The 23,329-nt window shown below is 31.6% G+C and overlaps 2 long non-coding RNA genes and 1 other non-coding gene across 3 annotated transcripts; 2 read left to right on the top strand and 1 right to left on the bottom strand.

The window, feature by feature from the left end:
• Window positions 1-669: 669 nt before the first annotated feature.
• On the top strand, window positions 670-4,621 carry LOC108460935 (uncharacterized). The gene is made up of 6 exons (XR_008281854.1): window positions 670-1,367; window positions 1,910-1,978; window positions 2,149-2,194; window positions 2,298-2,377; window positions 3,914-3,999; window positions 4,565-4,621. It is a non-coding gene; the product is annotated as an uncharacterized LOC108460935 (long non-coding RNA).
• A 128-nt stretch (window positions 4,622-4,749) lies between these two features.
• On the top strand, window positions 4,750-5,892 carry LOC128291881 (uncharacterized). Its single transcript, XR_008281853.1, has 2 exons — window positions 4,750-4,848; window positions 5,530-5,892. It is a non-coding gene; the product is annotated as an uncharacterized LOC128291881 (long non-coding RNA).
• A 3,085-nt stretch (window positions 5,893-8,977) lies between these two features.
• On the bottom strand, window positions 8,978-9,084 carry LOC128292538 (small nucleolar RNA R71). Its single transcript, XR_008282523.1, has one exon. It is a non-coding gene; the product is annotated as a small nucleolar RNA R71 (small nucleolar RNA).
• Between the last annotated feature and the right edge of the window lie 14,245 nt (window positions 9,085-23,329).

The following is a 23,329-nucleotide window of genomic DNA, read 5'->3' as shown; positions in this document are numbered from 1 at the left end:
TTAAGATTTATGATTTAAGATTTAAGGTTTAATGTAGGGGTTTATGGTGTATGATATAATATTTATTATTTTTGGTTTAGGGTTTATGGTTTAGAGTTTTTGATTTTTTGTTTTACAGTTAGGATCGTAGTACTGTTCATGGTTTTAGGGGTTAGGCTATTAAGGTTTAAGGGTTAGGGTTTTCGATAAGATAACAAAAAATAAAATTATTTTTGGTAAGTAATAAGATTTTTTTTAATTACTTTTATCTCTTGTAATATATATTTAGGGTTTAGGATATAGGTTTATGGGTTGGGGTTTAGTTTTAAGGTTTACTGTCGAAAAATTGAAGCAACATTTAGATTTTAGTGAGAAAAATTTTGAAAGTAAAAATATAGAAAATACATGTCAAAAATGAAAAAATAAAATACTATTAATTAAAATAATTTTAAAGTTTTATTTGGGTATATGACTATTTTTTAATTTATATATTAATTAATTTCTTATATAATTGTAAATAAGATAGTATTAATTTTAATATATTAAAATTATTAATATAGTTTAAATTATTTAAGAGATAATGATAAAGTTCATATGTATTACACAAAATAGCATATTTTGTGTAAAGAAAAATATCTTTTTGCGGCGTTTTTATTAAAAATACCAGGTAAGCAATTATAAAAAACGCGTAAAATATCTTACACAAAAAATTTTCGTTTTGTTACCCCCAGAATGCCTTAAACTTTTTCCCAAAATTGGTTCCCCCTTCCCCCCGAAATCCCAAAATTTTACCTGAAATCTATTCCTTTTCCCTCTTTCTTTTTCCCAAAATCGGTTCCCTCCCCCCTCCCCAAAGAAATCCTAAAATTTCACCTGAAATTAGTAGAAGCAATGATCAAAGAAGTAATGGAGTTTATGTACCCTTCTCTACTTCACTTCTCGAATAGAAAAAGAAAAAACCCTAGCGGCTACACTATTCCCTCACTTTCTAAACTCGAATCCGTTAATCATTTAAGTTAATGGCTGAAGAAGCAGCAGTAGCATCGGTGCCGCCTCAATCATCTGCGTCGCCGTTGGGATCTTCTGTTATACCGCTAGTGAACAAGCTATAAGACATATTCGCTAAACCTGGTAGCCAGTCCACTATAGAGTTGCCGCAGGTGGCGGTGGTTGGAAGCCAGAGCAGTGGCAAGTCCAGTGTGCTAGAGTCGCTAGTTGGTCGTGATTTTTTGCCTCGTGGTTCCAATATATGCATACGTCGCCCTCTTGTCCTTTAGTTTCTCCAGACCAAGCGTAAACCTGATGGTTCTGATGAAGAGTATGTCGAGTTTCTTCACTTGCCTGGCAAGCGCTTCTATGACCTCTCTGAGATTCGCAGGGAGATTCAGGTTCTGTCTTGCTTGTTATGATTGAGAAGAGCAGAAGTTAGCAATTTTATTATCATTTTCCCCTTTTCAAACTGCTTGTAAGGTTTCTTAGAATTGTAAGATAAAACATTGAAGCGAGAAACATTTTAATTGGGTGACATTTGAAATTTCTGGTTTCTAGAGGTGCCTCTGCTATTTTTTGCTTTCACATAAAATCCTTTGGGTTATAGAAGAAAGATACACAATTTCCATAAGCTTTAGGTGGCTATTTGTTTCAATTGGTGTGTGATATTTAGCATAGATCAAGGCAAAGCCTTTTATATGGGCTGGTCAATAGATCAGGAATCGATTGAAAAAATGTACACAAGCTTTTTTATGGGCAACTCTTTGTCTCAAAAAACCCTTTTATATCTTTCTCTCCACAAAGTTATCATAGTTTTGCTTCTTGATGATCTCTACTTTGATCATACATGAAACCATTGGCTTGGAAGCCATCTCTAGTGTGTTCCATTGGTTCCTTTGTACTCTCAAAGTCTCAATTGTTGCTTTTGTTTATGCAACAGAAGCAAATAGTAAAGGAAGGCCAGGTGCTTTACTACATCGGACAACTAGGCTGCGAAATTCTGACTGCGGTATAAATCTCAACTTAACAGGAATTACGATGTGGCTTCTGCATGTTAACAAATGGAAATGAGGGTTTATTTCACGGTTCACCCTACTTGTCTTTCTAGTTTTCTTGTATGCTTATGTTTATATGATCAATCAATCTGGATTATCTCTAATTCCGATCACTGTTTTATAGTCTGATGTATCCAGGGAGGTCATAAAAATTCTACGAGAGGATGGTGGTATGTCTTTTCCATCTTTCAATACATTTCACCTTGTGGTATTTTACAGTGTCATCCAGTCATTTACTCATTTATTCTTACTTTCTTTGCTTAAATATGATAGATTCTATCGGATATGGTGATGATCTTATTGCAATTCTCTCTTCTTTTCCTGGGATAAAGGAGCTGCAGTAGATGATTTCGGTAATTTGCTTGTTATCCATTAGTCTATCGCTGATAGAAGGTTTATGTGCTTTATCATCTTTGAAAGAATGAATTCACCTGCCTCTAGCATTTCAGTACATAAAGATTCTGTGAAAAGTAATTGTTGCTGATAAAAATATTTGTAGTCTTGGAATTGAAATTTTCTTGTTAGTAATTGAAATGTGGAACCTGTGAACATTATCGGGAATCTACCATTGAACTTCTTACCTTTTTCATTCATTACATTTGCAATGGTTTGATGTTCAACTTAGGAGTCTTGGCAATCCGTGTTGTGTTTCATATATTTTCTAGTGTCATAACTGTTTTTAAGTTATTTTATATTGGTATGCCTTTTGACAAGTTAAATTATTTGTTTTTATATAGATTTTGGCATGTTTGAGTATTCATGTTGTGTGGGTGTTTTCTTCATGTTTTTTTCTTGGTGTCTCATGTTTTATATCATGTTGTTTTAGACATCACACTATTTAGATGCTACATTGCCACTGCAATGCAGTTTCTGTCATTTGGTGTCCTCGTCTCAACAAAAGAAATTTTAAAATTGCCAATCAAAACTAATAATGGACTACTGTGGAACGAAAAATATATAAAAAAAAAGTATAAAGAATTTTTTTAATTAATTAATAAATATTATTTTGGGAAAAATAAATTTGGGTAGAAAAAGGAGGTTACTGAGTTGTAGTATGTATAACATGAGACAGCTCAGAGTAAAAGGCAGTACATCAGGACGTAACATGTTCAGGTGGAGGAGAATAAAAACTGGAATCCATATTGGCCATGTAGTCTGTGGAGAAACTGGCTTCATAAACTTAAGCCAATGGTTTCATGTTTTTTTCATGTATGTTTTATGGGCAACAATTGTCAGTTGGCGAAGAAGCTGAACCAGGTAAAGTATTTGCAAGATGAAGTTTTCATAAACTTTATGGAATATAACTCAATTTCAAATGTCAATGCTTTGTTCTAGCTATAAATATTCAGCTGCCTATGAACCTTCGGCTACTTTGCCCTTTCTTCATATAAATATTTACATATCCTATCCGTGTATTTATTCGCCTCCATGCTCATAAGGTTTGTTGAAGGGTGGTTCATCACATCATTGTACAAAGTTGGTCATCAGTTAATTATTAATATTGACATCATTGTACAAACTGTTGGTCATTAGTTACTATCTTTTATCATTAATATTTCTGTTGTTTCTAGTGATGAGTGTATTTTACTCGCCAATGTGATTGTGCATAAGTTGTCTGCAAGGACAGGATGCTTAAAATAAAGATGCCAAAACCTGATCAATATAAGTGGTTATCTGGTTTCATGATGTTAATTTCTCACCTTCCCTTTTTTCTGCAATAAAATAGAACTTTCTAACTTTTGTCATGGCACTGTTTCATGTAAAACACAGACATTAGTTTTACATTGCAACTCTAGAATTGCTAAGACGTGCCTCTGAACAAGAGCCTTTATGTAAATACTTTTGCCTGATGCTGGTTTTGAGTTTGTGGTTAACTGATTTTTGTACAGGGGGTTGATCCATGTGAAGGCTTGACTGACAATGACATTCGAACTGCTATTCAAAGAAGCTCTTCAATTTATACTTGGTTGATTAGGTGGGTTTTAGAGTCTTGAATTTATTCTTTGGTATTAGCATGCCAGTTGAGGGTGTTTCAGTGCCATTTCATCACTGAATTCATTCTTACCAAGTATTACTTCCTCTATCCTTTGACAGATTTATTTATTTTTCAAATTGTACAGACATGAGGAAATATAATAAAATTTAAAGTGCAGAAAGTAGTATTTGAGTTAATGAATCATAAAAATAGAAATAATGGACTGAATATAGAAATATTTATTGGGAAATAGATTTTTGTGGATTGTGAGAATCAGAGGTGGAGTCTTCCCTGTTATGAAGGAACCTGATTACCTCGTTAATGGTGAATATCGTATTGATAAAGGCATTGCTCCTAAAATGTTGAATTGCCTCATGTAAGTTTTCTAGGTTATTACTTCTCTCTCGATTGGGGCATGTGTGTATATATATTCATTATTTGGTATAAGGATTTTGGATGTTGAGAAATCTTTGCATTTAATTTTTATACGATCTTTTTCTCTGATTTTATTTACTGAAGAACCTCCTGAAAATGTTAGCTGATTTTGATGTCTTAAATTTTGCAGCCATTGATGCTTATCTATACCCCTCTTGAAACAGATGTTATTGTCCAGCTTTTCGAGGCTAGTTCTTAATATATGAGAATTTTTTTCTTATACCAGTTGGAGTTTCTTAATTATTAATTTACTATGATGTCATATTTAAGGCCTCTCGAGTATTTTGTACTGACTTGGTTTTTTTTGTTCCGAGGATTCAGTGCCTCCAGCATTTAGAACTATTGCTTGAAAACATCCCAACAATGTTTCAGAGTAGTACAACTGCTGAGTCATGTTTTGGTGCTGCAATCAAGGTAAGTCATTACAAGGTTATACCTTCATAATCTGTTTGAGGTGTTGAGTGTATGTAACTTGGTTACTTGAAGAAAACTGAGGTTAAGATACTTATACATCAATCCTTGTCTTAAACAATTTGTATGTAGTTTTCATATGTTGTTTATTTGAGTGTTGGAGTTTTTGAACTACTTTCTCAAAATTTTTATTGACTAGAAGTTTTCTAGGAAAATTTAACATGGTCCTGAAATTCAATTTATAATTTGTTGCTAATATTCTTTTATTTTTAGCTGAATTAACTGACCAAATTCGGTTTGTTGGTTAACCATAAAAAATTCAGTTTGGTTAACAGAAGAGATTTTAAGAAAATTTGATATTTGAATGTTATTTTGGTTATTAGTTAGGATTAGTCCTGTTAAGTTTTTATACCTTCATTTTATTTGTTTTGAACTTTTAGTATGTGTTCATTTAACATCTGATGGTGATTAATATCTTCATTGTATTGTGCTTCTAGATTTTGATTTGTTCTGATATTTTGATTGGATATGTAGAATTATCCATTGAAAAAATGTTGAAGGCTAATTTTGTTTAGTTAACAAAAACCAACCAAATTAACCGAAATATTAAGTTGTTCTCTCTTTTCCTACAATTTTGTAGTTAACGGATTTGGGTTTCACGTTACATTATTTTGTATGTTGTAGGTACATATTATGCACAGCCTTTTCAACGACTTCTGCATTAACAGACTGGAGTAGTGTACAAAAATCTTTTAGACACTTTCAGACTATTCAAATCTATAATATTTTTTCCCCTCTGTTTGTAGGTTCATTGGCATATTGTCCTGATTAGAGTGTACTTTATAAAGCTTTAAACTTTGCATTGTCCTTCGAGGTATTAGAATTCCTAGTTCAAAACTTAGCAATTTGTCTTTTATAAAAGACATTTGCATTTTCAGTGTTGTTTAGGTTCGCAAATAAGATGCTATATTTGGACTTGCTGTTAGTAAAAGACTTGCTGTATTTTATTTATATTTATATTTAATCTAATTTTTATTATTTATTTTAGTTTTGATTCTATATTTTTATTTTATTTTAATTTGATAATGAATTTTAATAGAAAATTTTTATATTATATCATGGACATTATTCTTCTCAATATTTTGATAATGAATTTTAATTTTTTTATATTTTTCACGACCTTTTATAATATTTTATAATATTTTAGTTTTTTTAAATTTCATGACCTTTAGTAGCGTTTTCGAGAAAAGCGCCGCTAAAGGCCATGACCTTTAGTGGCGTTTTTTAAAATAAACGTCGTAAAATTTAGCGTTTTTTGTGGCGCTTGTAAAAATGCCGCAAATAGTTTTAGCGGCACTTTTAAGCGCCGTTATAGGCATAAAAGAACGCCGCTAAAAGTTAATTTCACAAGATTGTTTATACAGTTTCGTTTCCCTACGATCGTGGAGCCTAGCTCAATGAGTAAATCCACTATCATTAATCCTCGATACAATAAGTGATTTAAGTTAGGTCAAATTTTGCTGTTAGACACTATACTTTGTGTAAATTATGAATTTAGTACATATACTTTAATTTGATCAATTTTAATACCTGTACTTTTTGAATTTTGAAATTTTAATCTTGGCCGAAGTGTAAGAGTTAAATTTGTTTAGTTAAATTATGTAATTAGTCTTGTATTATGCATAAAGTTATAGATTTAGTCAATATTACCAATTGGATCATTCTTAGTGGCTATATTTTTTAATTTCAAAACTTTAGTCTTAATGCAAACAACAATCATTAAATCTCTCAACTGATTTTTCGCAAGTAATATACGTGAAAATAACAAAAAAAAAAAATCATTACACATGTCATAATATCTTTGACATATCAAATTTTAAAAATAATAGAACTTAACTTAATGAATAGGACTAAAATTTTCAAATTATATAAGAACAATGACTGAAAATAACCAAATTAAAGTATAGGTACTAAATGCACAACTTATGCAAAGTAGGGTATAATAGAAGAACTTACCCTTTAAGTTCTATCACACTTTCAGTATTGCAACCTCATTTTTATATATAAAGACCTATATTACTCCTATATTACTCACCTCTAAATTTTTTCCCTAAGAACTTAGGTAGTAAACAAAACATGTTTACTTTTTCAAATGCACTGAACAAGTGTTCCACAATGAATAGATTAGTGTTTGATAAACCATAAATGTAACATATTTTAATCTCATTCTTAATGCGTTTATGGATGATTAATGATGTAAATTAGTGACTTTGATGTTCCTAATCCCTTAAATTCATGTTTCTATACTTAAGAGAGCATTTGGGAGCAAAAGGAGCGAAAAAGAGGCCAAAATCGGAGTTTTCAGGATCCACACGGGCATGCCACATGCCCATGTGCCAGCCTGTGTCAATATCACTCCTTATTTCCCAAACATGTGAAAAAAGCTAATTTTTAGGGTTTCTAAGCATTCAAAAGCCTATAAATACATACTAGAAGAAGACCTAAGGGGAGACGCAAAGCAGAAAACAGAAATTACTCGAAGGAAGCCGTTGGAATCGTCTCAGAGGCAGATCCACGTCAAGATTGAAGATCTCCATTCAAATTTCTCTCGGAGTTTATTTGTGTTTTTCATGTCTTGTTGTTTTTCTAAATTTGAGATGTCTTCCTTTTATATTATGAATAAATTCCTTAGATACCTAGGGAAAATGAAACCTAAGATGGACCTTATTATTTAATATTTTGAATTTAATGATAAATACTTGTTCTTGTTCTTAATTATGTGTTATTAATTCTTACTTTAATATTTTCAGGATATTATTCCAAGTTTGATGTGCTTGTTTAGTGGAGCAAAAGTCCCTGTTTAAGAGTAGATCTCACATAATCAAGCGAAGTTGCATGCAACCCTAGAAATAGGGTGACATAAATCTATCGGATTAGAGTCAAATCTAATAAGGGAATCCATAGATTGAGTTAGTGTGACAATAGGGGTTTTAATTAGAAAGAGATTTCGATTAATCAACCTAGAGTTAGTTTTTCTTAGTCTAGAAAGAGATATTAACATAAATTAGGATTTCTCGGATTAAGACAAGTGAATAAATCGTTTGATTCAGAGTCAGAATAATAAGTGAAGTCTAGGTGGATTCTTTCTTGGGTATTGCCTTTATTATTGGTTTATTCGATTATTTTCTTCACTCTCTGTCACGTGCAATAGTTAATTAGTTAGTTAATTTTAAATTAAAACAAGTCCATTATATTTTTAGGCTAAATAATAGAAAGATAGTTAATATTAGTACTTTTAGTCCTTATGGATACGATATTCTGGACTCACCATAGCTATACTACCATTCGAAAGGTGCGCTTGCCTTAGTCGTGATCGTAGTCTAGTTTAGTGATTCATAAAACAATCATCAAGTTTTTGGCGTCGTTGCCGGGACTAAGATATTAGGAACGTTTAATTTTTATTACTTTAACCATTTTTTATTATTGCAATTTATTTTTATATTATAATTTACTAACTTATCTTCTATTTGCTTCTGGCAGGTTTCTTTAGTTTATGACTAGAAGAAATCCGTTAGGACCTCTACTTTTTGACAGCGAAATTGAAAGCACAGCTCGCAGAAATCATAGAGAAATAACGCGAAGTCTACAGTTTATAGAGGAAGAGCACGAGAACGATACCAATACTACCAAGAAGATGGCTAAAAATCAGAATAATCCGCTACCTCCTGTGGTTCCTGCAAATCCTGTAAATCAGAATCCTGCTCCTCATACTATATACGACTATGCTAAGCCTAATTTAGCGGGGCCTGAATCGAGTATTGTTAGACCTGCAATTGCTGCAAATAATTTTGAACTGAAACCTAACACTATACAAATGATTCAACAGTTTGTTCAGTTTGATGGTTTGTAGGATGAAGACCCGAATATTCATTTGGCCAACTTCTTAGAGTTCTATGATACTTTCAAAATAAATGGCATTTCTGATGATGCCATTCGCCTTCGGTTATTTTCCTTTTCATTGAGGAACAAAGCTAAACAGTGATTGAACTCGTTACCACGAGGTTCCATCACTACTTGGGAACAAATGACCGAAAAGTTTTTACTAAAGTAATTTTCGCCGGCTAAAACGACAAAGTTGAGGAATGATATCTCTTATTTTGTGCAGATGGATTTAAAAACTCTTTACGATCCATGGGAGAGGTATAAGGACTTATTGAGAAGGTGCCTTTACCATGGGTTACCTTTATGGCTACAGGTTCAAACTTTTTACAACAGTTTGAACCCCTTAGCTAGACAATTAATCGATGTAGCTGCCGAAGGGACCCTAAATAACAAAACACCTGAGGAGGCTTATGAGTTTATTGAAGAAATGTCACTGAATAATTATCAGTGGCAAGTCATAAGGACAAAGCCGACAAAAGCCGCTGGTGTTTTCAACCTTGACACAGTCACCATGTTATCAAACTAGGTAGAGCTTTTAAATAAAAAGATTGATGGTTTATGTGTCTCTACGCAGGTACATTCGGTGATGCAGTGTGACATAAGTGGAGGAGGAATGAATAATCCAGAATGCGTAGCCTACGACCCTAGCAATACGAACGAACAAGTCAACTAAATCAGTAACAATTCTAGACCTCAAAATAACCCTTATAGTAATACTTACAATACATGTTGGAGGAACTATCCCAATTTCTCTTGGGGTGGTCAAGGTAATCAAAGAAAACAACCCCTTCAGGCTTTCAACCACCGTACCAGCAGGAAAAGAAGTTGAACCTTGAGGAGATGCTAACGAAATTCATCTCGGTGTTAGAAACACTTTTCCAAAACATCGAAACAACGCTTAAAAATCAGCAAGCGTTGATTCAAGGGCTCGAGAACCAAATAGGTTAGCTTGCTAAACTGATCTCTGAAAGACCACAAGGTAGCCTGTCTAGCAACACCGAGACTAACCCAATAGAGCAACTCCATGCGATTACTGTTAGAGATGATGAAGGGTTAGTTGATTCCAACCCAGAACCAAGGCAAGAAGGCGCGATAAGTAAAGATAAGGTGGATGAAAGCCAGAATAAACAAAAACTGGTAAGCAGAGAATATACACCTCGCGTGCCATACCCTAAAGCGACAAAGAAAGAGCGCACAGATGAACAATTCGGTAAATTTCTTAACCTTTTAAAAAAGTTACATATTAACTTACCGTTTATTGAAGCTCTGTCACAGATGCCCAATTCAGTTAAACTTTTAAAGGAGCTTCTGGCAAACAAACGAAAGTTAGATAATTCATCGCATGTAGAATTAAATGTAGTTTGTTCTACAATTCTACAAAATAAACTACCCAACAAGTTAAAAAATCTTGGGAGTTTTACTATTCCTTGTTTAATTGGTAGTTTAGCTGTTAATAATGCTTTGGCTGTCTTAGGGGTAAGTATTAACGTCATGCCCTATAAAATGTTTAAGCAACTAGGTCTTGGGAAACCCAAACAAACTAGGATGAGTATTCAACTATCGGATAAAACTATTAGATTTCCTAGGGGTATCTTTGAAGATGTACTAGTAAAAATTGATAAATTCATATTCCCAGTAGATTTTGTTGTTTTAGACATGGAAGAGGACAGTGACGTTCTTTTAATCTTAGGGCGACCATTTTTAGCGACTGCTAGTACTATTATTAATGTTGGTACAGGTGAACTCACACTTCGTGCAGGTGACGAAACGGTTACTCTTCAGGCTCGTGATTCAATTGAGATATCAAGTAATAAAGATGACCTTATAAATCTGGTTAACAATACTAATCATGTGGTTCAATCCCCTTTGCAGAAAACACTTTCGAGAAGCATAAATGAGCCACGTTTTAGTTCATGCACTAATAATGGAACCATCCATGAAAGACGAATGCTACAAATAGATGAACTAGACGAATGACGGACTTATGGCAAGGAGGAGCAGAAGCAACACCATGTCGAGTTTAATGATAGAAACAATCAATTCAAGGTTGGGACCAAGTCTTGTTAGATGAAAAGGACCCTCGAATTATCACTACAGAGCTCAACGCAAATGGCACGACTCCTTTTACGGTACTCAATGTCTTTCCATACGGTACAGTCGAGGTAACTCATTCTCATTTCGGCACTTTTAAGGTAAACAGTACTCGACTTAAACCTTATTTAAATAGAGGAAATACAGCGAGAAAGAGGAGTCTCGACTCCATGATCCACCGTGACCATGTGAATGAGAGGTAAGTCGAGCTTAGACTCTAAATAAGTGCTTCTCGGGAGGCAACCCGAATGTTAACACTGCTTATTTTTTTAACATTATTTCATGATTTTTTTAAAAATTAATTAATTTTCAAAATCTAATTTTTTTTTTTTTTTTGTGTTTTTGACCCACATGGCCTGGCCACACGGATGTGTGGAGCACACGGCCTGGCCACACGGGTGTGTGGGATCTCACATGGGCATGGGAGAAGCGAAGGAAAACACACATGGCCTGGTGACATGGCCGTGTGGGGACACATGAGCATGTCCTAGGCCGTGTGAAACCTAAAGCTATTTTTTTTCAAAGTGAAAGAGTTACACGGCCTGACTACACAGGCATGTGGGATTTCACATGGGCATGAGAGAAATAAAGGAAAACACACACGGCCTGGTGACATGGCCATGTGACCTACACGGCCTGGACACACTAGCATGTCCATGGCCATGTGAAAACTGGGTTAATCACCCTAATTTTATTTTATTTTATTTATTTTTATTTTACTAATTAATTAATTAATTTATTATTCTTATACTTATATTTTTAAATTTTTTTAAATTTTAATTTTTATATACTTTTATTATTTTAATTTTAATTTTAATTTTGCTATTTTTATTTTTTCTTTTTTTCTTTCGTATTTTTTCTTTTTACTATTATCATTACAATTACCTTTTAAGTTTATTGATATTATTGAGTTTATTATTATTATTTATTATTATTATTATTATTATTATTTTATCTTTCTTTTTAATTTTGCTTTAGTTGTTTTATTTTTTTTCTCTTCAACTTATTTTTATTATTATTTTTGAAAGATTTATGATTGTTTCTAATCAAGTTATAACCCTTAATTTTCTTTATTATTTGTGTTTATTTTCTTGTTAGTTTGCTCGGAATCATGAGTTACATTTAAATTTAACTGCAATTTCGCTTTTCACTATTTTGAAGATTTCATCCAATATTCAGGGCAGTTTCAGTTTTCTCCCTCTCTTATGATATTCTGTTTATATTGTGATTATATATGTTTGTACATTAATTGAGGACAATGTACATCTTAAGTGTGGAGGAGGTTATCTATAGAATTATTAGAAAATCCCTGAATTATATACCTTGTATTTAAGTAATTTTCTCACATTGCTATTAGAATGAATTCTTATTGACTTATGATTATCATTTATGTGTTTTAGATTAAATTCATAGGTAATTATGCATTGATTGTTTAAACTTTAAGACACTAGAGAATCAAGCATGATAAGTCTATTTTCAGAATTAAAAATTTTAAGTTGTTTCCCTAAATTGAAGTATTACCTTGAAGTTTGAGATTTGCAAGATTAACATCAAAAACCATAATTTTTGTGAGATTTTGAGCCTTTAGAGCATACACTTTTCTTGCTCACTCTATTATTGGTTATGAGTGTGTCAATACTGATTGGTTATTCTAGAACTTGCTTCGATTATACATGTCGAGACCACACATTTGATTTGATTTACTGAGATGATAAAGGTACCTAGGTTTTAACCCACTTATCCCATAAGCCTACCTACATAATTAACCCTTAGTGAACCCCCTTTAAGCCTAACAAACCATTTCTTGATTTACCCTTTAATATTAGCCCATAGCTTTTTTTGATTCATTGAGAATTGTTTCCCGTTTTATTGACTCCCTTTTTGTTGAGATTTGATTTGGTTAGTTGCTTAACTATGTTCTTTTGTTTCAGTTGTTAAATTTTCTCTTATTATCTACTGTTCTCCAAAAAAAAAAAAAGTGAAATAAAAAAGTGAAAAAAAATACATTTATGTTGAATTATTACTAGTTCTATGTTTTTGAGCTTAAGTAGTTAATTGCATATTCTGAGAAGAAGCTCGTGTTATAATAATTTCTATTGATGTAATTATTCAGTATTAGTTTATTTTTCTAGTTAGGTAATTTATCAATTCGATCTCGATCCTAACCTTCTTTTTCAGCCTTTATCCACACCTTTAACCCAAGCCTCATTACAACTCTTTAAAGACCTTTTGATTTGTGTATCATATCATTCTATAGTGGTGGAGATTTGATTTTCATGCAAGCCTATGGTAATGACTGTTCATAATTTACTTTTGAGTGCTAATTTTTTAACCTTAAACACTTTGAGTGATTTGAGTGAATCTTTAGTGAAGATGTAAAATCTTGTCGATTTTGAATTAAAGGTAAATACTTAAATAATGGGAGATACTTATGTTTTCATGTCTTAAAAAAAGTGTGACTTGGATTGTTTGAATCTTTAGGGCTCTTTTAGTTGAATTTTCAATGCATGATTATTTTTGAATTATTTTGAAACATTATTGAAGACAATTATAAGTTAAGAAGAATTAATTTTAATTGTGAATTGAGGATTTTGCTTGAAGACAAGCAAATGCTTAAGTGTAGGGATATTTGATAAACCATAAATGTAACATATTTTAATCCCATTCTTAATGCGTTTATGGAAGATTAATGATGTAAGTTAGTGAATTTGATGCTTCTTATCCCTTAAATTCATGTTTCTATACTTAGGAGAGCATTTGGGAGCAAAAGGAGCGAAAAAGGGGCCAAAATTGGAGTTTTCAGGATCCACACGGGCAGGCCAAACACCCATGTGATCTACACGGGTAGGCCACACGCCCATGTGTCAGCCCGTGTCGATATCTCTCCCTGTTTCCCAAACACTAAAAAAAAAGGCCAATTTTTAGGGTTTTTGAGCATTCAAAAATCTATAAATACATACTAGAAGAAGAACTAAGGGGAGACGCAGAGCAGGAAGTAGAAATTACTCGAACAAAACCGTTGGAATCGTTTTAGAAGCAGATCCACGTCAAGATTGAAGATCTCTATTCAAATTTCTCTCGGAGTTTATTTGGGTTTTTCATGTCTTGTTGTTTTTTTAAATTTGAGATGTCTTTCTTTTATATTATGAACTAAATTCCCTAGATACCTAGGGAAGATGAAACCTAAGATGGACCTTATTATTTAATATTCTGAATTTAATGATAAATACTTGTTCTTGTTCTTAATTATGTGTTATTAATTCTTGCTTTAATATTTTTAGGATATTATTCCAAGTTTGATGTGCTTATTCAATGGAGCAAAAGTCCCTGTTTAAGAGTAGATCTCACATAATCAAGCAGAGTTGCATGCAACCCTAGAAATAGGGCAACATAAATCTACCGGATTAGAGTCAAATCTAATAAGGGAATCCATAGATCGAGTTAATGTGACAATAGGGGTTTTAATTAGAAAGAGATTTCGATTAATCAACCTAGAGTCATTTGTTCTTAGTCTCAAAAAAGATATTAACATAAATTAGGGATTTCTATGGATCAAGACAAGTGAATAAATCGTTTGATTCAGAGTCAGAATAATAAGTGAAGTCTAGGTGGATTCTTCCTTGGGTATTGCCTTTATTATTGGTTTATTCGATTATTTCCCTCACTCTTTGTCACGTGTAGTAGTTAATTAGTTAGTTAATTTTAAATTAAAACAAATCCCTTATATTTTTAGGCCAAATAAGAGAAAGATAGTTAATACTAGTACTTTTAGTCCTTGTGGATACGATATTCTAGATTTACCATAACTATACTACCATTCGATAGGTGCGCTTGCCTCAGTCGTGATCATAGTCTAGTTTAGTGATTCATGAAACGATCATCAGTGCTCTCAATTCTCCATGCAAAACCTATATAAATCTCTCAATATATAAGTGTTTTCAAGGCTTTCTAACGTACTAAAGATCAATTGTAATTAAATCCCTACTAAATAATAGGTATAAAATAGAAATATACAATATACTAATAAAGACTAATGTAAAGTGTATTGTTGGAGATTCGTTCTTTAATGGTATCTTCAATGCTATTCCAGTCCAATTTCCATAATCCAAGGGATCTAATTGCTTGATACAATTCAATCTAATCTTTAAGGAAATTTTATTTAAATGGATTAGTCTTGAAGGTCAGGCTTGCATACCTCCAGAATATCAATATTATTTCAAAGTCGAAAGATTTTGTTTCAATAAATTGCCAACTTCAAATATGGTGTAACACCCCTAGCTTGACCCGATCATCGAGTCCAAACTATAGGATGTTACATTCATTTCCAGAACAACTACAATCAATTTACAGTAAAATATTCACATGCATAAGTAATTCAATGCCAAACATATTCGTTTATGGTTAAACAATCAAAATCGAGCTTACAAAAGCTCTTTTGTTTACTTGAGCGCGAAATATGACCAAATTGCAAACTTTTAAAGATTAGGGTCGATGTCATGACGTCTCATCCTCCATGTGTGGTGTCGCTAAATAGTTTCTTGCATCGTGACCTTAAGCCACTCGACGTTGCAACGAGAAAGGTTGCTTGTCAGGACGTGGACTCAGTTTTTTGTAAAAATGAACCATTTAGTACCTATTTCAAGCCTTCCACCAAACCTAATCAATTTGTGCACAAAATATTAACTTCACCTGATTCAAAATATGCCCAAAATCATACAAAAAAACATATAAAAACAAGTCAATTAATCATTTCAAATCAAACTAATTCAATATAGGTTCAACCTATTACCAAGCTAACCATTTCCATACAATCAATCAAATGTCATTCAAACAAATCAATGTAACTCTTCAAATAACAATCTTACCTTTTTTATAATGCATTAAAGCTTTCCATTTTATACATATGTGAACATTATATACCTTATTGATTTAATGGCATTAAAACTGAATCAAATCAACCAATACATATCTCAAACATATAAATCAAACTTAAGTAAACTATTGTTTTAACTTTCCACATTCATCAAGCATTGCTAATTCGTGCATTAACCAATTCACTTTCCATGAACAACATGAGAATCATTATATACCAAATCCATCAAAAGTTACCAAAGTCATCAAGACTTGTATACATTTAAGTATGTATCAAGATATCTATATACATGCCACAACCTTAAGTTAAAAATAATCAAATAGTTACCGATTTGGTGATAGGATAATGTGAAAGTTGAGTCGATTCGGCTTGACATGTTCTACAAGGTGACGATTTACAAGAAAAAGGGGAAAACAATGGTGTAAGTATATATGATGCTTAGTAAGTTCATAGGCATTGAACAAAAACTTACATTATCTTTCAATCAAACATAATAAGTTATTAAGCTTGGTATAGTTTGTTATACATGGAAAACCATATATTCATAAGGTGAGTTTTATCTTGTAAATAAAACATATAATACCATAATAACATGTCATGTCAATTCATGTCATCTTGATTAACAATATCAAAACAAATTCAATCATGGAATGAAACATTTGTATACATGCTAATGTCATTTCTCCAATACATTGTTCAAGTTCAAATTCAACATTTCACAAGTGAATATCAAGATCATTATATCTCATTTCAATTTCTCAATTCATGTAATTTGTTTTACCCGATGAACAATAGTAAATGGACTCGGATACACATGTATCTCGATTACACCAATTGCTTGTCCAAGCTAAGTATACTCATGTCAGGTTATTAATACAGGCTAAATCTTTATAAAGACACGTCTAATTACTTGTCACAGTTGAAAATATACATGTCAGGTTACTCGTTCGGGCTAAACCTTTAAAATGACATTAGGTTACTTGTCCAGGTTAAACATGTGTCACATATATCTTCAATTCACCAATTGCTCGTCCGAGCTAAATATATATCCGTGTTAGGTTACTAGTCCAGGCTAAACCTTTATAACGACACATTTGATTGTTTGTACAAGCTGAATATACACATGTTAGGTTACATGTCCAGGCTAAACCTCATCAGTAGTTCATTCCAACTTAGATTTAGGATTTTTTCTAGTTTTAGTTTCAATCATAGGTGCTTGACTTCCAGTGAGAATAGAGCACCATGTCTTTTCTTCAGTTGACTTGATGTAGGGTTTTACCATTGTCTTCTAATAGGCTTAGTTGCCACTGTCTAACATAGGGGGATGAGTCGTCAAAGATCTTTCCATATCTAGCCATCAACAACACCATGAAACACCACCAAATACATTTAGTGGGCTCTAATATTAATTTTTTTAATCGAATAGTTGCCAATTGCTTAGAAAATAAAGTTCATTGCCATTGTAATGAACAAACTAAAAAACAAAGTAAACAAATAACATACAGGATTATTTGCACAGTTTAGTTTCTGATAACGTCACAAACTAACTAAAATACGACAAAGGCAAGCGCACCTATCGAATGGTAGTATAGCTATAGTGAGTTGAGAATATCGTATCCACGATGACTAAATGTACTAGTAGTTACTATCTTTATATTATTTAGCCGAATAAATTGAAGGATTTGTTTTAAAATCTAATTTTAACTAAACTAATTACTAAGTGACAGATAGCGAATTGGGAAAATAATCGAAGAAAAACTTATGAGAGAGACAATACCCAGGAAAGAATCCACCTAGACTTCATTTATTATTCTAAATCTTAATTAAATGATTTATTCATTTGACTTGATCCGTAGAAATCCCTAAATTATATTAATATCTCTTTCGAGAGTGAAAATAACTAACTCTAGGTTGATTAATTAAAAATCTCTTTCTAATTAAAACCCCTATCGTCACATTAACTCGATCTATGGATTCCCCTATTATATTTGACTCTGATCCAGTAGATTTATGTCGTCCTATTTCTAGGATTGCATGCAACTCCACTCAATTATGCCAGATCTACTCTTAAACAGGGACTTTTGCTCTACTGAATAAGCACATCAATCATGAATTAATATCCTGAAAACATTAAACATGAAGGTAGGTAAACATAATTGAGATTAAGAACAAATATTTATCATGTAATTCAGAAAAATCAAATAATAAGATCTGTCATAGGTTTCATCTTCCTTCGGCATCTAGGGAATTTAGTTCATACTTGGAAAGAAAAACATCTCAAAAATAGGGAAAAAAAACATAAAGAACCCCAAAAACTTCTAAAGAAATTGAATGGATATCTTCAGTCTTGAAGGAGGTCCTACTTTTGAGTTGAGTTTGTCTCAGTAATTTCTGCGTTCTACTCTGCGTACCCCCTTTTAGGTCCTCTTCTAGTGTGTATTTATAGACTTTAAAATGCTTAGAAACCCTAAAAATTAGAGTTTTTAGCGTAATAGGGAAGCAGGGTGCGAAATCTACACGGACTGGCACATGGGCGTGTAGCCAGCCCGTGTGGCTCACATGGGCCTGTGACCAGCCTGTGTAGAAATGCCCAAGCTGTGTGGATCCTGAAAACAGCTCTTTTTGCCTAATTTTGGCTCGTTTTTCACTCTTTTCGCTCCCCTATACTCACCTAAGTATAGAAACATGAATTTAAAATATTAGGAGCATCAAATTCACTAATTCATATAATAAATCATCCAAAAACGTAATCAAGAAAAGGATTAAAAACATATTACTTTTATGGCTTATTAGTTTCTCTACGTCTACAAAGTCTAACTCAGTGTGTAAATCAATTATCTTTAATCGCCAATACAACAAGTGATTTAAGTTCTATCACACTCTCGGTATAGCAACCTCGATTTTGTATCTAAAGACCTAAATCATTCACCTTTAAGTTCTTCCCCTGAGAACTTAGGCAATAAACAAAACGTGATTACTCTTTCAAATGCACTCAACAAGCATTCCACAATGAATAGATTAGTGCATGCAATTCTATATGCAAAAGCTATTCAAGTCCCTCAATATATAAGAGTTTTCAAGACTTGTTGACATACTAGAGATTAATTACAATCCAGTCCTTATTAAACAACAATTATAAAATAGCAAAATATAATATACTAATAAAGACCAATGTAAATTGAATTGTTGGAGATTCGTTCTTTAATAGTATCTTCAATGTTATTTTGATCTGATCTCCACAATTTGATTGCTTGATCCAATCTTCAAGGAAAGTTACTTTAAAATGATTGGTCTTCAAGGTTGAGCTTACATACATCCAAAATATTAACATCGAACAATAAGTAGTTGAATTTCACTATGTTAATAGCTAAAGTTGACAATCACCAAATGAATTGGAATTCTTTTTTAAGCAAATCCGAATAAGTTGCAAAACACGTGAGTAGAGTACAAGGTGTAGCTGCGTATGCCTTGTAGTTTCAAAGATGCCCCATTTAGATGTGAAATCTAATTCCTCCCAACTTCAAACACAACCAAACACTTGAAAATAATAATTTGTTAATTAAGATTGTTGGATTATTTTGGTGGGAATTATATACTCATAAATGTCATTCAGACCGGACCACAGGCTTGGCAAGTGGGTGGCTACAAATAAACCGCCTGCTAAGGCTACTTTCAGATGATGGGAAAAGACAACGGAAAGGAACCAAACGTGTTCAACAATGGCTTCGTATATTTCATCCCCCCAAATAAAGGCTTCTTATCTTTTATGAATATTCTGGACTTAACTCTCTCAAACAAAAACTCTACTTCAAGAATTTAAGGTATATACCCTTTTTCTCTAGAAAACTATATATATTTTTTTATATCTAATAAATAATGTGTCTGGCTCGTTAATAGTGGCCGATATGAGTAGCTGAAGAGACTAATTAGTATTGAAATTTTTTTAATTCAAACATACCAATCTAGCTTATTTTTTATTAGATAAGTTAGTCTAGTTCAAACAATTTAATTTTTTTCATATAAAACAGAAATTTAAAAATTTAACTCAAATAATAAAATATGACTCAAATTTAAACTAAAACTTTTACTAGTTAGTACTTGGTAAGACAAGCTAACAAACCTTGACTTTAATTTAAATTCATTGGAGCAATTTAAGACTTTAAAAATCTCAGAAGTGGGGGGTGGAATTTTAATTAATTTTCCCAATCATACTGCCCAGCTTAATAAGATTATGGTTTTGGTTTTATGCAATAAACCTGTTTTTTTCGTGCTTATTATATGTTAAGGCAAGTTTTGACCATAGTGATTTTAACAATCATCATTATATTTGTAACTAGTCAAATTTCACAACTTCATTTAATTGACATGTTTAATTAAAATATTTTAGTTACTTGCTTGTATTTTTTTTTTTTGAATTTTATGCAATTAAATTTGTGATTGTATTAAATTACGGGGATGACTTGATGAAGATTTGTCTCAATCCTTTATATCCTAAGTATTTGATTTGATGAGATTTGAGCAAATCAAGATTGATTAAATATTACTTTGTGAAGATAGATTTATACTCTAAATATAATAGCTTTATTCAACTGATGAGTCACTAAACTAACTAAAATTACGAAAAAGGCAAGCGCATCTATTGAATAGTAGTATAGCTATTATGAGTCGGGAATATCGTATCCACGAGGACTAAAAGTACTAGTAATTACTATCTTTTTATTATCTAGTCAATAAATCGAAGGAATTATTTTAATCTAAAATTAACTAAACGAATTACTAAGAATGCAACAGAGAGCGAATTGGGAAAATATTTGAAGAAAACCAATGAGATAGACAATATCCAGGAAAGAATCCACCTAGACTTCACTTATTATTTTGAATCTGAATTAAACGATTTATTCACTTGTGCCTTGATCTGTAGAAATCCTTAAATTATGTTAATATCTCTTTCGAAAGTAAAAACAACAGACTCTAGGTTGATTAATTGAAATCTCTTTCTAATTAAAACCCTTATTGTCGCATTAACTCGATCTATGGATTCCCCAATTAGATTTTACTTTAATCCGGTAGATTTATGTCGTCCTATTTCTAGGATTGCATGTAACTCCACTCAGTTATGCCAGATCTACTCTTAAATAGGGACTTTTGCTCTACTGAAATAAGCATATCACACTTGAATTAATATCCTGAAAATATTAAAGCAAGAAATAAGTATACATAATTGAGAAAAAGAATCAAGTATTTATCATGTAATTCAGAGAATCAAATAATAAGATCCATCATAGGTTTCATCTTCCCTAGGTATATAGGGAATTTAGTTCATAATCTGGGAGGGAAACATCTCAAAATTAGAATAACAACAAGACATAAGAAACTCAATAAAACCTCGAACGAAATTTGAATGGAGATCTTCAATCTTGAAGGAGATCTGCTTCTGAGTTGAATCCCGTGGTGTTCTACGAGTAATTTCTTCTTTATTCTCTGCGTACCCCCTTTAGTCCTCTTCTAATATATATTTATAAACTTTAGAATGCTTAGAAACCTTAAAAATTGAGTTTTTCTGCATAAAAGTGAAGCAGGGTTTGAAATCAACACCGGCTGGCACATGGACGTGTGCCCAGCTCGTATGAAAATGTCTAGGCCGTGTGGCTCCTGAAAATAGCTTTGTTTGTCCGATTTTTGCCCCTTTTTCGCTTCTTTCACTCCCCTATGCTCACCTAAGTATAGAAACATAAATTTAAAGGATTAGGAGCATCAAATTCACTAGTTCACATAATAAATCATCCAAAAATATGCCAAGCATGAGATTAAAACATGTTACTTTTATAGTTTATCATCAACCTTAAAAGGTGTCATTGTAAGGTAATTATGTAAGCAGTACCACTGCTCTTAACATTGTGCAAGTATCATAACTTGCTTTATTTAGAATTGACAATATGTTGTACCAAAATTGTTAGGTAATGACTTAGAAGATATTATAGATTCATGCTAGTCCATATTTGAAGATCAATCTTGTGGGGCAGCAAATCTTTGAAGATTGGATATCAATCCGGATCAAGTAAGTCGAATCTCTTATTTTATGGGGATTGACTTGATTGATTTGAAGACTTATCTTGGAGATATATGATTTATTCTAAATTTTATGAGGATATTTGTAAAGCCCTTTTAAGTTATTTTAGTGGAACCTTGGTTGTAATTGATCTTTTATCTAAGCAAGCCTTAAAACTCTTATATATTAGAGGTTTGTGTAAGTTAGAAGTGAGGAGAGTTGAGCACTTAATTTATTCATTAGGAATTTATTATTGTGAGTCCATTATGTAATTAAACGAGTGAACCACTTGATTTACCAACTAAGTTTTCAAGGGGAAAATTTGTTGGAGAGATCTAAAATTTATGTGCAAAAGTGAGATTGTAAATCAAGTAAGGCCATAACAGACATAGGGAAACCGAACTGCATAAACAACTTAATTTTATTCATCTTTGTTTCTATCACAATAACACTCTCAGCTTCCATTACATGTATCACTACTCGTAACACTGCTCCCTTATTTTAACAAATATTGATTGAGTTCTTTTATTATAATGAGTTTTTTTTTAAATATGATAAAAAATTATACATAATATTTCATGGATCAAAAATTTAAAATTAATAAGTGATATTAATATGCAAAATGTAAAAAAGAAATTGAGAAATTTAATTATAAAATATACATTGAATTTATTTTATTAATAAGATATATACAGAACCAAATTCATAAATAAATAATGTTATGTGAATTTTTTAATATAAATCATACACTCACTTATTTATGAATATATTTTTTAGCTTTCTTGAGTGGTTTGTTTTAAGATGCAATTTTAAGTATATTTATCTTTTCTTAATACAATATTAAGAATAAGAGATGAAATGATTTAAACTCATGTTAAATAAATATTTAACAAAAGTCTTAATTATTATTTTTACAAGTCAAAACAACATATTTATCTATTATATCTTTATATCTCTTGATTGCTTAGAACATAAACCCTTTAAAGATTTACCTTTACAATTAATTTAATTATTGTATTTATACTTACAAGATTATCCACTTGAAGATTTTTAATAATGATCTGTTAATGAATAAGTTAGTATATAATTAATGAATATAATTAAACCAAATAATTTTTTAAAGGAATTAAACCAAATAAATATAAAACAGATCTTTCCAATTTATTAGCACTTAAATTTTCTAGTTATCAAATATAGCCTTATACAATTATTATTAATACATTTAGAATATTTTTCAGAAAAATAGTTATAATTTTTAATTATTTTATATTTTTAATATTATTTAAAACTTCAGAAAAATTAATAAAATAATTCTAAATAAAATTTAGATAACTATTTGTCTAGAATTTAAATTTTAAATATTTATCATATTTTTAAATTTTCATTTTGATATCGTGCATGAGAATTCAATGTCAGTATTTACTATTAATTTAGCAGCTGTTAACCATCACGTCAATATTCTCTTATAATAGTAGAAATGATTGTTTTTAAGACTAATTTAGAGGGTTAGGATTCTAAGGGTTCTTTTT

Source organism: Gossypium arboreum, chromosome 4 (genome assembly GCF_025698485.1).
Source record: "Gossypium arboreum isolate Shixiya-1 chromosome 4, ASM2569848v2, whole genome shotgun sequence".
In the NCBI taxonomy this organism is placed as follows: domain Eukaryota; kingdom Viridiplantae; phylum Streptophyta; class Magnoliopsida; order Malvales; family Malvaceae; genus Gossypium; species Gossypium arboreum.
Note: the sequence above shows the minus strand (reverse complement) of the source record. Positions and strands in the feature narration are given on the sequence as shown.